Raw genomic sequence first — 15,999 nt, forward strand, 5'->3', positions numbered from 1 at the left:
TCCATACGAAGATTCATAGCACAACTTGCAGATAAGTGTAATCCTTTTCAGCACTTGCTACATAAAAACATCAAATTCAAATGGGATGATAACTGTCAATAGGCTTTCCAAACACTCAAAGATTATCTTCTGAATCCGCCAGTTTTGATGCCACCAGTTCTAGATCAGCCTCTGTTACTATACATATCAGCTACTCCAACAACACTGGGGGCACTCTTAGCACAACAAATTGCTGAGGGCAAGGAAAAAACAGTATACTATATCAGTCGCACATTGGTGGGATATGAGCTAAACTACACACCAATTGAGCATGCATGTCTCGCCGTGGTCTTTGCTTCACAGAAATTATGACATTACATGCTCACTCGTAAGACCAAGTTGGTTGCAAGGATAGACCCATTGAAATACCTTCTCAATAAAGCAACACTTACTGGGCGACTAGCCAAATGGGTAATGATCATGAGTGAATTCGACATCGAGTATGTGGACAGAAAAGCAATAAAAGGACAAGCCATCGCAGATCAATTAGTAGATGCCCCCATGATAGATGATGTTCCTCTAAGTTTAGAATTTCCAGATGAATCCATTTTAACAATGTCACATGCAAAGCCATGGCAACTGTACTTTGACGGCTCAGACACACAGCATGGGGCAGGAGCTGGCATCCACTTTATAACTCCTCAAGGGGATTCTATACCAAAATCATACCACTTATCATTTCCTTGCACTAACAATATAGCAAAATATGAGGCATTAACAACTGGATTACGGATTGCAGTTCAGTGGAAGATCCAGGAACTTCGTGTTTTTAGGGACTCTCAACTTGTAATCCGTCAAGCAACTAATGATTACCAAACAAAAGATGAAAAATTAATGCCTTACAAACAAATGGTGGATGACCTAAAACAACACTTCACAAAGATAGATTTTGAGCAGATACCAAGAGAGCAGAATCGAGCCGCAGATGCCATGGCTACAATTGCTTCACTGATCGATCTACCTCCAAATGAGACCCGTTATGAGTTCTTGGTGGATAACCTTTTGGTTCCTTCATATGAAATCATTCCTACTGAGATGATATGTGTTGTCGGTCCCGAGTCCCAGTTATATGGTTCTATTTTTACATACCTTCGTGACAATACCCTACATCCTGATTTATCAAATAACCAACGTCACACTTTCATTCGCCAATCCTCTCGATATGTCATTTTAGCTGATATCCTATACCGGCGAGGTCTAGATGGCACTCTTCTTAGATGTTTAGAAAGTGACGAAGCTCAGATTGCGTTACATGAAGTACATGAAGGGATATGTGGTCCACATACTAGTGGTCCTACCTTAGCCAAGAAACTCATCAGGATTGGATATTACTGGCCCAATATGGAAAAGGACTCATATCAGTTTGTCAAGAAATGTAAGCAATGTCAAATTCATGGAGACCTCATACATGCACCAGCACAAGAACTTCAACCAATTGCGTCTCCTTGGCCCTTTTGTCAGTGGGGACTCGATCTCATAGGCAAGATTCATCCTCCTTCTTCCAATGGTCATAAATTCATTATCACTGCCACAGAGTATTTCACAAAATGGATTGAAGTCGTGCCTCTCACACAAGTCACTGGAAAACAGATTGCTACGTTCATCCTCAACTATATCATTTGCCGATATGGTATTCCTGTTTCCATTATCACTGATAACGGGTGTCCCTTCAAGAACTAGGATGTTCATGAACTCTGTGACCGCTTCCATATTTCCCATCATTTATCCATGCCATATTATCCCCAAGGTAATGGTCTAGCTGAGGCATCTAATAAGACAATCCTTAAAATCCTAAAAAAGATAGTCGATGATGCTGGTCGTAATTGGCATATCCAACTTAATCCTGCACTTTGGGCATATCGCACAAGTGTCCGCACACCTACAGGAGCTACACCCTATTCACTTGTCTACGGCGCTGAAGCCATCTTGCCTATTGAGGTCGAGCTACCCTCTTTACGAGTCTCTTTGCAAAACATTATCAGTGATGAAGACTATAGGGTCTCTCACTTACAAGAACTGGAACTACTGGATGAACGAAGACAAACTGCTTTTAATCATCTCAAGGCTTACCAACAATGAATGAGTCGCAACTACAATCACAAGGTCAAGCCTCACACATTTGAGGTAGGTGATTTGGTTCTCAGAGAAAACCCCAAAAATCAGCAAGACAGAGAGAAGAAGGGCAAGTTTGAACCAAATTGGCTTGGTCCTTACATCATCACAGCAGCAAATGGATCTGGTGCATATCAGCTCTCAACTACAGAAGGTGAACCTTTGGAGGATCCTATCAACAACATGCACCTTCGTAGGTTCTACACATAGCTCTTTGGAATATCCTAATTAAAAAATACAAAAAAATCAAAACTTGGTGAAAACCTGGCAAACAGGCATCTTGTGACACAAAAAAAATTGAAAAAATAAAAAAAGTAAAGAGAAATAATTTCATCCAATGGTGAAAACCACTTCGGTGGCGCCCTGGACAAGTACCATGGTGAAAACTGGGTCACCAACGCCATGCATAGAGACATTGCTCCTCCTTCCTTTAGGATTCACTTTCATCCTTTCACTTTGCACACACTCACGACTAGTTCATCCATAATAAACTTACCCATTCCCATCATGGCTTGTTATTGATCTACCCAAGATTGGTTAGCCATTTATAATAAACCTCCCTTTTCAATCCCTTTCCATCCATAATAAATCAAATCCTATCTGTGGCTAAGGCAAATCCTACGTCTAGTGATGGGTGTGGAACTGAGAACATCACATGTTTTGAGGAGTACAGTTTCTTCCAGCTTCCTTTAGTCTATCCACGCACAATTCGCAATAAAGCAACACTTGCATCACAGATCCACAATAAAGTATTAGTTTCATGGATTCAGTCAGTTTCAGATGAGACACAGTAGCAACAATGGGCTTCAACAAATCAAATCTTTCAACAGACTCAGACAACATTATGGTTCAGTGCTATCTATCCATTTTGTGAAAGTAAACATTGTGACCACAATCAAATAAGACTTATACATGTGACAGGAGACACTAAACTTTAGGACTACAATGAATGTTGGTGTCGAGTCTTGGTTTTCTTTTGATTTTATCTTTTGGTGACATGTCTTTTAGCTTTTCTGGGATGTCTTTGACTAGAGATTCTATCTCCAGGATGTCTTTGACTAGAAAGGCGAGGATGGCGTATCGTCACCTATTTGTATTTGCTGTCTGTGGATTATCTCTTAGTAATGCTATGACTTGTCCAAGGATATGAGGACACTGTGAGTCTAGTGTGAACTGGGGCATTCCTTGTTTGCAACTGTCTTATCTCCATGCAAACAAGTACAATGACTTTCTGGGTCGAACATATGCCTCGATTGTCATAACCTACTTGCCATAATAAAGCTCAATGATGATAACGCACAAGAAGCTCTTTCACTTTCATATCTTCTATCTTTCATCCCTTTTCTTGATTGACTTCCATTGTCCTTCTCGAGTCCGCGTAGCCTGCTATCACATGACTGAGTATAATAACATGCCAAAAATATTTGCATTTCATGTAGTTGCACCTGCATTACCACATATAATCATTTCATACATACATATAGATATCACAATTGCATCACATCCTGCACACAACACCTATTAGCACAATTTACATTTGCATTATCATATTCATCTGCATTACATACATTCACATTTGCATCATGCATACACATATAAAACATAAAAGAACAAAAAAAAAAATATTGCATTGCATCATATACATATTTGCATCCATATCGTAAGCATCACATAAGCACATCTCATCACATACGTACACATGCATATACCCGCCGCAAAGATGAATCATCTCATATATATATATATATATATATAAAGTGTCATGATAAAATGATGTCACAATCATATGGCTACAATCACCCGAAGGTGTCTACATCATCATACAAAAATGGTACAATACTGATACATAGGGAGCCCTCTACGGCTATGATGAACTCCCTCCCTCGGAGCCGCCTGGCCTCGACGAAATCTGAGCCCCTGAAGGACCCGCCCTAGGATCATCCCTCTTGTCCCCTCTATCTGGTGGTGGTGGAGGACCCATAACCCCACCACTAGATTCTTGTCTCCTCTAGCTCCCTCCCATAGCTATCGCTGTCCGTGATGGTCTATGGAAGCTCCTCGCCCGCTGATCAGCTGGCACCGCACCATAATAGAGATCCTTCCAGTAACTGATCTCCTCCCCTGCCCATAGGATGTAGGCATATCCGGCCCCTATGTCCTCTGCCACTTGCCTCCCAGCCCTCAGTGCTGTCTTAGCCTCTGTGTAGCGCTGAATGGCCTGATCCCGCTCCCGCTTAGTATCTCTGAGCCGCCTCCTGAGCCTATCCCTCTCCCTCTCCAGCTCCTGGATCTCATCTGCTTGTCCCTGGCAGATCTCCCTCAGCTCCATCAGCTCATCCTCCTCTGCCTCAGCCACCTATGGCTTTGCCTGTGGCTCCCCTTGTACAGGTGCCTGCCCCTATGCCTATGCCTATACTAGTGCCTGTACCGGTACCTATCCCTATATCTATCCCTGTACCTGCACCAGTCTGGGACCCTGTGCTGCTGGCACCTGTAGTGGTAATCCACCGCGACCTCTCACCACCCAAGCCTGCCTATCCTCTCCACCCTCCCTCTGCAGTGCCACCCTCCTCTCTCCAACTGCCCCCCTCCTCCTCCGTCGGCCTCTGCCCCCATCATCTCCATCGTCATCCCCACCACCATCTCCATCTAGTAGCTCTTCGGGATCCATCAAGCATGGGAATGGATGCTCGACCCAATATGCTATGTACTCAGCATCCATGCCGACATCCTCAATCTCTAGCCACATGTCCCAGGGTAGGGACATCATCTCTACTAGCTGTGTCATAGCCTGATCATATGATAATAGGGGCCCAAACTGCACCTGATCCCTGACGGTCCATGCATACATGCTTGAACCCCGTGGCATCCGCTGAATCCTGGCAAACTGCCTACCCACCCTGTCCACTAGCTACCTCTCCAACACATAGGGCGTCTACCCAATCAGGTACCTGCTCCGAAAGGTGTAGGGAAGCTCTACAACATCATCCTCCCACTGCTCATATCCCAGGTATGGCCTCCATATGACCATGTCAATATCATCAATCACCCACCGCCAGTGCTCTAACCTGCCAATCCGTGGCTGCGAAGTGATCATGTTGTACAAGTGTACAAAACTATGCCCATGACCTCTGCCTCTGAAATGCATTGGTCTCGTCACTGGTAGATGCTCATAGGCCCACACCTATAACAATGTGACCCCTCAGCCCAATCCCACTGACCCGTGGTACACAAACTGATGTAGCTCGTAATATAGGTTTGCTAGCACACACGGTCCCCAAGCATATCTGGTGTGTTGTGTCTCCAGTGCACCTCCCCAGCCCACAGCCAACCCTCGTGTCGCTCTATCAGGACACAAGAACCCACTGATCGCTCCTCCTATCACTATTGGCAACGCTAATCCTGTAGCAGTTATGGTGTCCCAAGCCACATGTCCAACCCTCATCTCCAGTCCTGGGTCTTGGAACACTCGTCTCAGGGCCTCCCTATCTCCATCTCGATAGTATGGAATCAGCTCCCCGTCGATCGGTATCCTTAGGATCCTGTATACATCCTCAAGGGTGACTGTCATCTCACCCATCGGCAAATGAAATGTACAAGTCTTGGAGTGCCACCTCTCCGCTAGTACAGTCAGCAGTCTCATGTTTGCCCGAAACTCAGGCACATACAGAATATGTCTCAGACCCATAGCCTCAATTGCAGCTCGCTCCTCGATGGTTAGCTCAGGACGCAATCTCTACATCGACGGGAATCTCTCCCGTGACTCCAACATAGGCAAATACTCCTGTAGTTAAGCAAATCAATCATGTCATTCATTGTGGCATTCAATGTTCATCACAAAATGCTACTTTTTATCTAAGTGCATCTGGCTATCTATCCTAGTGACACTCACTATTCATCACAAAGTGTTGCTTCTATCCTAGTAGTACTCCCTGTTCATCACAAAGTACTACGTGTTTGACACTCACTGTTCATCACAAAGTGTTGCTCACATTTGCACTCACTATTCATCACAAAGTGCTACTCACATTTGCACTCACTGTTCATCACAAAGTGCTGCTCACATTTGCACTCACTGTTCATCACAAAGTGCTACTCACATTTGCACTCACTGTTCATCACAAAGTGTTACTCACATTTGCACTCATTGTTCATCACAAAGTACTGCTCATATTTTAGTACTCCTTGTTCATCACAAAGTACTATATCTTGGTACTCACTGTTCATCACAAAGTGCCTTGATCTATCTTATCCTAGGGCCTATGCTTGAGTGAATCCTCTTGAACAGTTTCCTAATTGGCAACGTATGTTCTATCATAGAATTGTCAATCCTAGCCCTATTTGCAATCCTAGTCTTCCCTAGAGGACCTGCTTGAGTGTATCCTCTTAGCAGCTTATCCAATTGACAACGTATGTTCATCACAGAATTGCTGATTTGACCTAGAAGACAAAAATTCACATTTTTGGACACAAACACGCTTACCTGACATAAACGCGCTTGAAGACTGCATAGACGCGCCTATTTTATACAGACCTGCCTAAAAGACACAAACGTGCCTATGCTCTGCACAGACATGCCCGGGTGACACAGATGTGCCTTCTTGGCATAAACGCGCCTACACATCATAGACATGGCCACATTCGGCACAGACGCGTTTTCCATCATAGACGCGCCTGGCACCAACACAGATGTGCCTTGGGAGCATAGACGTGCATGGCACCAACGCAGACGTGCCTGGATGTTTTTTGACATTTTTGGACCCTAACCTAAAGCACATTTATTTCCCTATCTACCATGCATTAATGACAACAATAAATGCATCAAAGTACAAGGAGGTTTTGCGGTACTTACTGACTCTCCTACCTCTGCTGGCCTCTGGAATCGGCAAACGCGGCCGAATCTATGAACAAAGGCCATCGTTGCTGACTGCTATTGCTCTATTTTGCTCTGCACTCTACTCTCGTGGATGTGTAGATGACAATGAGGATGTATTTCCCCCGTGGTCTATCTTATAGACTACCCTAGCCCTAGCCCTCATCTCCCGAGTCAGTCTTCTTTATCCCGTGACTTTGTCACTTTATCCAGTCAATCCATTCTAGCCTTTCTTTCTTATCGAGAGATTGTCTGCAATCTTTTCAGACATTTTCATCCAATCTCTTGAGGGGGCATATCATTCACATCCTGGGGCAACTCTGTATCAGTTCATATTATCTTCTTTGAAACAACGCAACAAGCCGCATTGTCTCAAAGAGGGGCAAACTCATCACACAAAGTCACCGGTTGAGCCATATAGTCTTGAAGCACTCAAATTGGAAACCCTAAATTTGAGACCACCAACCGGTAGTCATACACTGCTTCCATGTGTCGGTTCCCATTACCTTATGCCGGTTCATCTTTAAACAAATATGCCACTTCACTTTGGCACAAATGTTGGTTCATAGTGAATGTCAGTTTATAGTGAGTGTCGGTTCATAGTGTTATACTGGTTCTTCTTCTCTTCATCATATTAACATATACTGGTTCTTCTTCTCTTCATCATATTGACATCAATGACAACATACAATGTCATTATGTCCACATAGTGGTTCTCATACTGGTTCACATAATGATTCACATAATGGTTCACATAATGCCAACAGAATAATCATCCAAAATCGAAGCCAAGGATCTGATCATACCGAATCAAAATCATAGCCAAAACCAAGATAAACACCAAGTCTAATCGGGATAGGTCCAACCGAGATATAGTGTTGACATCAACGATAAAATTTAACCAAATCTAGCATATTTCCAACAATCTCCCCCTCTCGTATTGATGACAATATTGAATGTGAAAAACATCCAAGTGCCAAGGAATGCCAACAATCTCCCAAAGACTGATTTGAAATATATCTCCCCCTTAGATTAACAATTTTCCACATGAACACCATCTCCCCCTTTGACATCAATGACAAAGGATGGATACCAAACCAAAAAGAAAATAGAACCAAATGGTTGACTACTCCCTCTAAGTAGCAGCAACAACATCTCATCAACCTGGATTAGAAAGTATGTTTGATAAGCTCACAAGATTGATGCATTCCTACATCTCTAAGTCTCTTCTACAGAGGTGGTGACCCCCAACTGATCTCTGAGATATTCAAAAGTACTATATTTAGGCAATGGTTTTGTTAGAATATCTGCAATCTATTCCTTACTACGCACATAAACCAATCTCACTTCCTTTGCTTCAACTTTTTTCTTCAAGAAATTATATCATATAGAAATGTGTTTTGATTTGGAATGAAATACTGGATTATTTGACATATCCATAGCAATAGTATTATCATAGTGAATAAAAATAGGCTCATCATAAATTACCCTTATATCTTTCAACATCTATTTCATCCATAAAATCTGAGTACAATTAGTTGCAGTAACTACATATTTAGCTTCAGTAGTGGATAAGGAAGTACATGATTGTTTCTTGCTAAGCCGCGAAACCAATTTCTTTCCAAAAAATGATTCACCACCCATAGTACTCTTCCGATCATCCACATATCTTACCCAACTAGAGTTTGCATATGCATATTATTTGAAATCATCATCTTTTGGATACCATGACCCATAGTTTGTTGTACCTACTAAATCTTTCTTTATTCCTAGTAGCTCTCTCAGGACATCTAGAAGCAAAATGATCAATCTTATTGCATGAAAACCATTTAAAAGGTTCTTTTCCTTCATACTTACTTCCAATCAGTCCTTTAGGGATTCTTCTAGCAATTAGGGCTTCCAACTCTTCAAGTTCTTTGTCTTCTCTCTCAATGTCTTCCAAATCTTTAGCATATAAATCCTTCCAATCTATAGCATATAAATCCTTCCAATCTATCTTCTACTTATCGGAGGCAGATGCTTTAAATGTAGTCCCTATATTAGTAGCACTTTGATCTCCAAGTTCCTCAAGGTCAAAAGCAATCAATTTCCCAAGTAATGTATCTCTAGTAATAGGGTGCTTGACATTGTTTGAAGTTCATTAATTGCAGTAGCCTTCATCTTGCAAGTTGGAGGTAGAACTCTCAGAATATTTGAAACAACCTCATCCTCACTAACTGATCCTCTGCAACATTTGATTCCCATGAAAATCTCATTCACTTTATCCATGAAAGAACTTATCTTCTCATCTTCTTCCATCTTCAAAGTTTCATATCTCACCCAAAAACCTTCAAGTTTTGCAATCTTTACTGCTTGGTCTCCTTCATAAAGAGTTTCAAGATTTATCCAGATCTTCTTTGCATTCTCCAATTCTATGACATTCAATAAATTTTCATTAGATAGGGCACTTAGAAATGCTTCTTTTGCTCTGACATCATTTTCAGCTCTCTTTTGTTCATCAACAGGTGCCAGTATTTTAGAATTAGGATCATGAGATATATACCCTTTCTCCACTATCTCCCAAACTTCAGCTCCATGACATCTCAGATGAATTTTCATTCGTTCCTTCGATATTTTGTAATCTGTACCATCAAAGATAAGAATCTCCTTCCGATAGGGATTGAATGTGGAACTAGATGCAAATGTCATTAGATCTCCTCAAGCAATTAATATTCTATAGAGACGACCAGGCTATGATACCAATTGTTAGATAGATCTGATACCAAGAGAAAACTGAGAGGGGGGGTAAATTAGTTTTCTATCAGCAATAAGAACTATTGCAAATTAAAATCTTTGTACTGGAGCACAAGGAAACCAACACAATGAAAGATAAAACATGAAAGTACAACACACACAACACCAATATTTTTTATGTGAAAAACCTGGTAAAGGGAAAAACCATGGTGGGAAACCCTACCCACAATCGGATAATACTTTTGCAGCAGTATGTGAATTAATTACAATGGGGATTGCACTTATAGTTAGGCCAACCGCCTAGAGCTCACTTCTCATCATAAAAGAGAATTCTTGAGCACTGAATTACAAAAGCATTAGACTACAATCCGGAAAGAATGAACTCTGAAAATAGCATCTCCTAATTCTTGATACAATTCCGGCTAAGCAAAAATGTCTTCCCTGAAACACCAAAAACCTTCTGTTGAATGATATATCACTTGTTGACACACAAACCTTCCTATGATAATCCAAACATAACCATCGATACCACATATGACATATTATATGAATAAGTCACCTATAAATACTTATGATAAGGTCGGCTAAACCCTAAACCCAAAAACCCATAATTACAAAAGTTACATTACATGATATCACCGGACAAATATTATTATGTACATTACATATAATGGACCTAAATCAAATGTCCAAACAATTATACCCACCGAAAATCATGCTAAGACCAATCTCCAACATGTTTCACCAACCGGTAGAAACCCTTAGTCCAATAACATAGAATATCTAACCGGATCCAAATAGGACCACCATATCAGCATGCCAGCCAATGTGAAGCCACCAAAAAATTGGGACACGATCAAGAAACACCTTCAACATGTTAGAAACCATTTCCATAAGCTGGACCAAAATCACTGAACCATAACATCAAATATTGCTAATCGGTAAAGCTAATTGATACCAGGAAATATCAATTGGGAACATTAGCGATAGCTTATGGAGCACCAAATCATGAACCAACTGAATATGACAAGAATATAACCATCCTGAATAATCATCCAAAATCGGAGCCAGGGATCTGATCATACCGGATCAGAATCATAGCCAAAACCAAGATAAACACCAAGTCTAATCGGGATAGGTCCAACACGAGATAGAAGAATTATATCCAATTGGGATACAACATTGACATCAATGACAACACTTAACCAAATCCAACATATTGCCAACACTAAGAAATCCATATGTGCAATATTTATATTGTCATAACACCTTCCTCAAGAAAGATTCTTCATAAATCCAACTTTAGGGTTGTTGTGTAACTTCCCTCATTCAATGCCATTACAAAAATATCTCAAGAATTCCCAAAAATAAAATAAAATAATCTATCTCAAGTCCTCATGGGAATCCATATATCCTATTCCAAGATGTGTGGAGACAACAATCTTATACATGGGATAAGAATTGAATGTCACACTAAATTATAACATTATCTCACTTATTATTTATGTTGTAATGACATAATATTAAATTTTAAATTGAATTAACTACAAAAAGAGGAAAGGTCCATAACCTCCATGCATTATAAAAATTTATCAATACTCACCAATTTTGAAATAATATGAAACAATGTCCAAAGAATCCACCTTTGAACTATGACCTTACCATCCTCAACCATATTGCAAACAAAGTGATATCAATTGTCTTGCACGATAAACATTTACCATAAAAAAATGGACCAAAATGAGTACTCAAATATGAAAAAATTTAAAGCTATTTTTGAAACACAAGTATCGACCTAGAAAATTTCACATTACAAGGTGATTCTTAGGGATAGATTGAAACGTATTAGGGTAAACCTATTTAACTACCCTTTTTTCTAGTGTATTGAAAATATGCAACATACCTTCTACGATTGCATATCTATTTTTTATTATATAAGTCTAGTCAAAAGGGTCCCAAACTCTTACATATCATATTAAAAGTTAAGCATAACTATAATTAAAATAATTTAACAAAAGGCTAGTCACTGGACCAAGCCACACAACAAAATACAAGAAACAACAAAAACAACATAACAACACCACACAATAGAATAAGACCAGGAACGAAGAACTCCATAGTGGAACAAGACCACATACTAGATGAAAACCTTGTACAAAGTGCTCCAATATGAAGTCGAATCACCCATGGTAATGTTCTAATTGGTAATTCCCATAGAGATATTCTTTGTCTTCTTCTTCTTTTGGATCCTTCCATCACAGTTTCCTAATTATAATTTTTATTTCTTGTTAAGAAGCAATGTAATATATTTTTAGAATCATTCTAGTCATTTTTTTGTTATGACCTAAATTTGACAAGAAGCCATTTTTTTGTTTCAATATGCATAACAATTTGATTTTGACTCAATCTAACAAGTCATTTTAAAACATATATGAAAAGTAGATATTATACTATCTTTTTAACAACTGTCATCAAGAATTAGTACTCTAAGAAAATACTCTAACATCTTTCTTCAAGTGGTCCTTTTTTTTTTGTTTTTTAATCTTTAAGTATGATGTAAGAAGAATTTAAAACTCACTAATTTGCTTCAACAAATCCAGGAGCAATTTTTGCATTTTCAGTATGATAGGAAGTTTAGTCAAAGTAAAGTAGTTCCTCCATTTATGAAATGATTTTATATTGTATTATCTTTCAGTGACTAAGTTGTAATTCTTGGCAATTTATTTTTCCCTTTAAACTACCTATTGGAAAATTTAATTATTGTAATTGTTTTCTTCAATATAAAAAAATTATAATTTAGAATATGAAATGAGGATTAAGAACATATTGAGCTCAAAGTTACAATTTAGAATCACTTTGAGGTAACTCAAATATTTTAGGCTACATAAATGGATTATATACATTTTAGTGATAATTTCACATTCAATTGAAGGCTCTAAGAAGAAAATGTGTACATTTTGAAGAGTAAATGCACAATATCTATAAAAAAAGAATAAGATAAATGAAAATTTAAGTGATTTAATATTTATATGTCTATTTTATAAAAATTCTATATTTATAAGTTCAATATTACAAACAATTAATTTATAAAAGAAAGTGTAATTCAATTTATAAACACTAATATTTTTTTTTTGTTGTGTGCAAGTTTATAATCATCAACGTTTCAGATCACACTGTGTGATTCATCATCATGATCAAGTTTTAATCATCAACGTTTCGGATCACACTCTGTGATCCATTATCAAGATGAATCTCATTCATCATGATGATGGATCACATAGTATGATCAAAAACGTTGATGATTAAAAGCTTGCACACAATCAAATCCAAAAGTTGTTTATTTCATTATCATGAATTGTGGAAATCTAATAGAATTAATATATTTTTTCTCATGTCACACTCAATATCAAATCTTCAAAAATACATTTAATCTGATTAAAAATCTTAGACAAATGAATTACTTTTCCTCATAACATACTCATTACAAAATGACTTCTAATTTAAAATCTACATACTCATCATAACATATTATACTACTAGCGAAAGCTTTTAGTCAACCATAATGTTAAAAGACTTTTGAGCTTAGAAATATAATGCAGGAGGATACATAGAAATATATGGAGGATGATTAAAAGTCTGTTGTTTTACTCTCAAATAATTATTGTATCATGTCGACTGACGACAAAGTAGAAAATGAGGTCGAATGAAGAAATAGTTGAGATTGTTGTGGTTGGTGAGATGAGATCATTTGCTCCCTTTTCCCCGGGCTTTTAATGTCATTAACAAACTAAATATTTGAAAAATGCAGCAACTTACAGAAAACGGAAGAGTTTGAATTAAGATTTTCCACAAGTACAATAGACTTGTGGAAAATGCACAAGAAATGTAGAAAAGATGTTTGGTAATGTTGGTTAGTATGCAATCTTATTATTTATTTTGGTAAATATAATTGTTGTTAATTTGTAAATCAATTATCTAGTTTTTTATTATTTTCTTTATAATGTTGATATATAATTTTTTATTATTTTCAAAATAATTATTAATAATTGATTAGCTAATATTTGTACATCTTATTCTAATCTTTTATAAATTAGGGAGAAAAAATAATTGATATTGCAATACCAATATTATAGTTTAGTTTTTTAAAACATGTCAAGGTTGTCAAATCTTGCCTAAATATTGTTCATTTATATATGTCATCTAGTAGATCCCGCATCAAATACATTTAAACTAGATTTAAAAAAATAAAAAAATCTCACGATGATATCTATAATTTATAATTTGAAATTGAATTCCAAGTATATAATGTCAACCTCGTGATTGTATTCTAACTATCAAAAGATAAAATATTAAATAGCTAAACAATTATAATATCTATTTTTAGATAGATTTATGTACATGGTCCAATTGATTTGTTGTTAAAAAATAATGAAATGATTATATTTTAACTTTCATGTATCTCAATAACATATATATTATCCAGAGATCCTCATGGTTATGCAAGCTCCTTCCCCACTCCGATGGATGTAGAATTTTTAGCAGGCTCTTCAAATGGGAAGTAGTGGCAGTACCTGACTTCCAATTTTGAAATTTTTGCGTCAAAGTTTTACCCTTGCAGTAAAATTATGCGGAATTTCTCCAGGGTCTCGAGCTAGTATGGACATCTCGGCCATAGCCCTTGTACTTTATTATGCGATATTATTATAGTCCCTCAAGCAGCTTATGCACGCCTCGTCCAGAATTGTCAGCTCCCCAGTTTGGTATAGTGGAGAATTTTGTTTTCCAGAGCTCGCTTAGCCCCTCTCAATTGTGCGGTCATGGTTTCATATTGGCAGTTTTGTTCAGAATGGGCTCTTTGCACTTGGGACCGTAGCCTCTAGATCTCTCAGAGTTGGGTCTTTGTCTCTCCTCTATGCTTTGCTCCACAATCTTTCAGTTGGATAATTCAGAAGTGTATGCATCTTCTCGATAACCTCTTATGGGGTCCATTTTCTGAGGATGGCTTCCCCCTTTCATTTTTTGGCAATTTTCGGGTTTTATGAGTCCACATCAACATTCCAATCATTATATGATTGATTTTTTAGGTCCTTATTGTATCTCTTCTTCGGGAATGCTCGGACTGAGGCTGATATAGCTTGTATTAGGTTTATATCGATATTTTAGTGTAGGTTTCTCTTTTATTTTCTCTAATATTTCGAGCCATAACTAAAGGTTTTCTTATTGGCTCTTTCCTCTAGTTTTCTCTTTGAACTAGTTCTATGTAATCTCCATTATTTAAATATTAATATATTACCACAAAAATTACTAAAAATAACATATATATAATATTATAAGTAATATAATAAATGTTAGAGTAATCTTTTATTAGCTAATAATTATTTATTTAATTATTAGTCTATTATACTCTATGCTTAAGCTAAACTTAGGAATCTTATAATTCTATAGGGTTTTCACCTTTAGGGTTTCGAGTATCCTCTTATAAGGATTCTCTCTTTGTATTTTCATAACAACTGTAATTATTGAATTGCATTCTTGTTGCACAATCAATATGACTCCTCTTTTCTGGATCTTGGAATTCTAGCCTCCATAACTATTTTGCTTCTCTATTTCTATGATAGGTTTGCATGCAGCTGATCTTTGGGAGTTGTAGAGTTGATTTTCCTCAACTCCAATAATATATGTTAGTAATATAATTAGTACATTAATAGTAATATTTATATTATTGATTACAAAACTTAATATTAAACTAAATATATTGATATATTGTACTTATACTTTATTATAATTAGTATAATATTATATAAATATAACTTTAATAACATATTAATTGATAGTATAATATTAATGAAAATGTGAAATTATCATTGAAATAATTTGAAGCAATAAATTAAAGTAATTTGTGTTATTTTAGGTATTTTTAATTTCTCAAAAGGTTGCTTCAAGTCTATTTATGTATAATTTTGTGTTATATTTAAATAAAATTGTACAATATTGTGATATTTTTTTCAAGTCATATGTTATGATATGTTAACTACAACAATCAATATTTTTTATTCTTTTAACTAGTCACTATGAACTATACTTTCAACTATGTTGTAACTTCTCTATCTTGAAAAAAATACTACAACAATGGTGATTTATCATTTCTTTGTGACTTCAATATTAATAGATGAATAAAATGTAAATTCAAACTGATTTTAAATATTCTTTAAGAACAACAATAAACATTTGTTACTTAATAA

Source organism: Cryptomeria japonica, chromosome 2 (genome assembly GCF_030272615.1).
Source record: "Cryptomeria japonica chromosome 2, Sugi_1.0, whole genome shotgun sequence".
Lineage (NCBI taxonomy): Eukaryota > Viridiplantae > Streptophyta > Pinopsida > Cupressales > Cupressaceae > Cryptomeria > Cryptomeria japonica.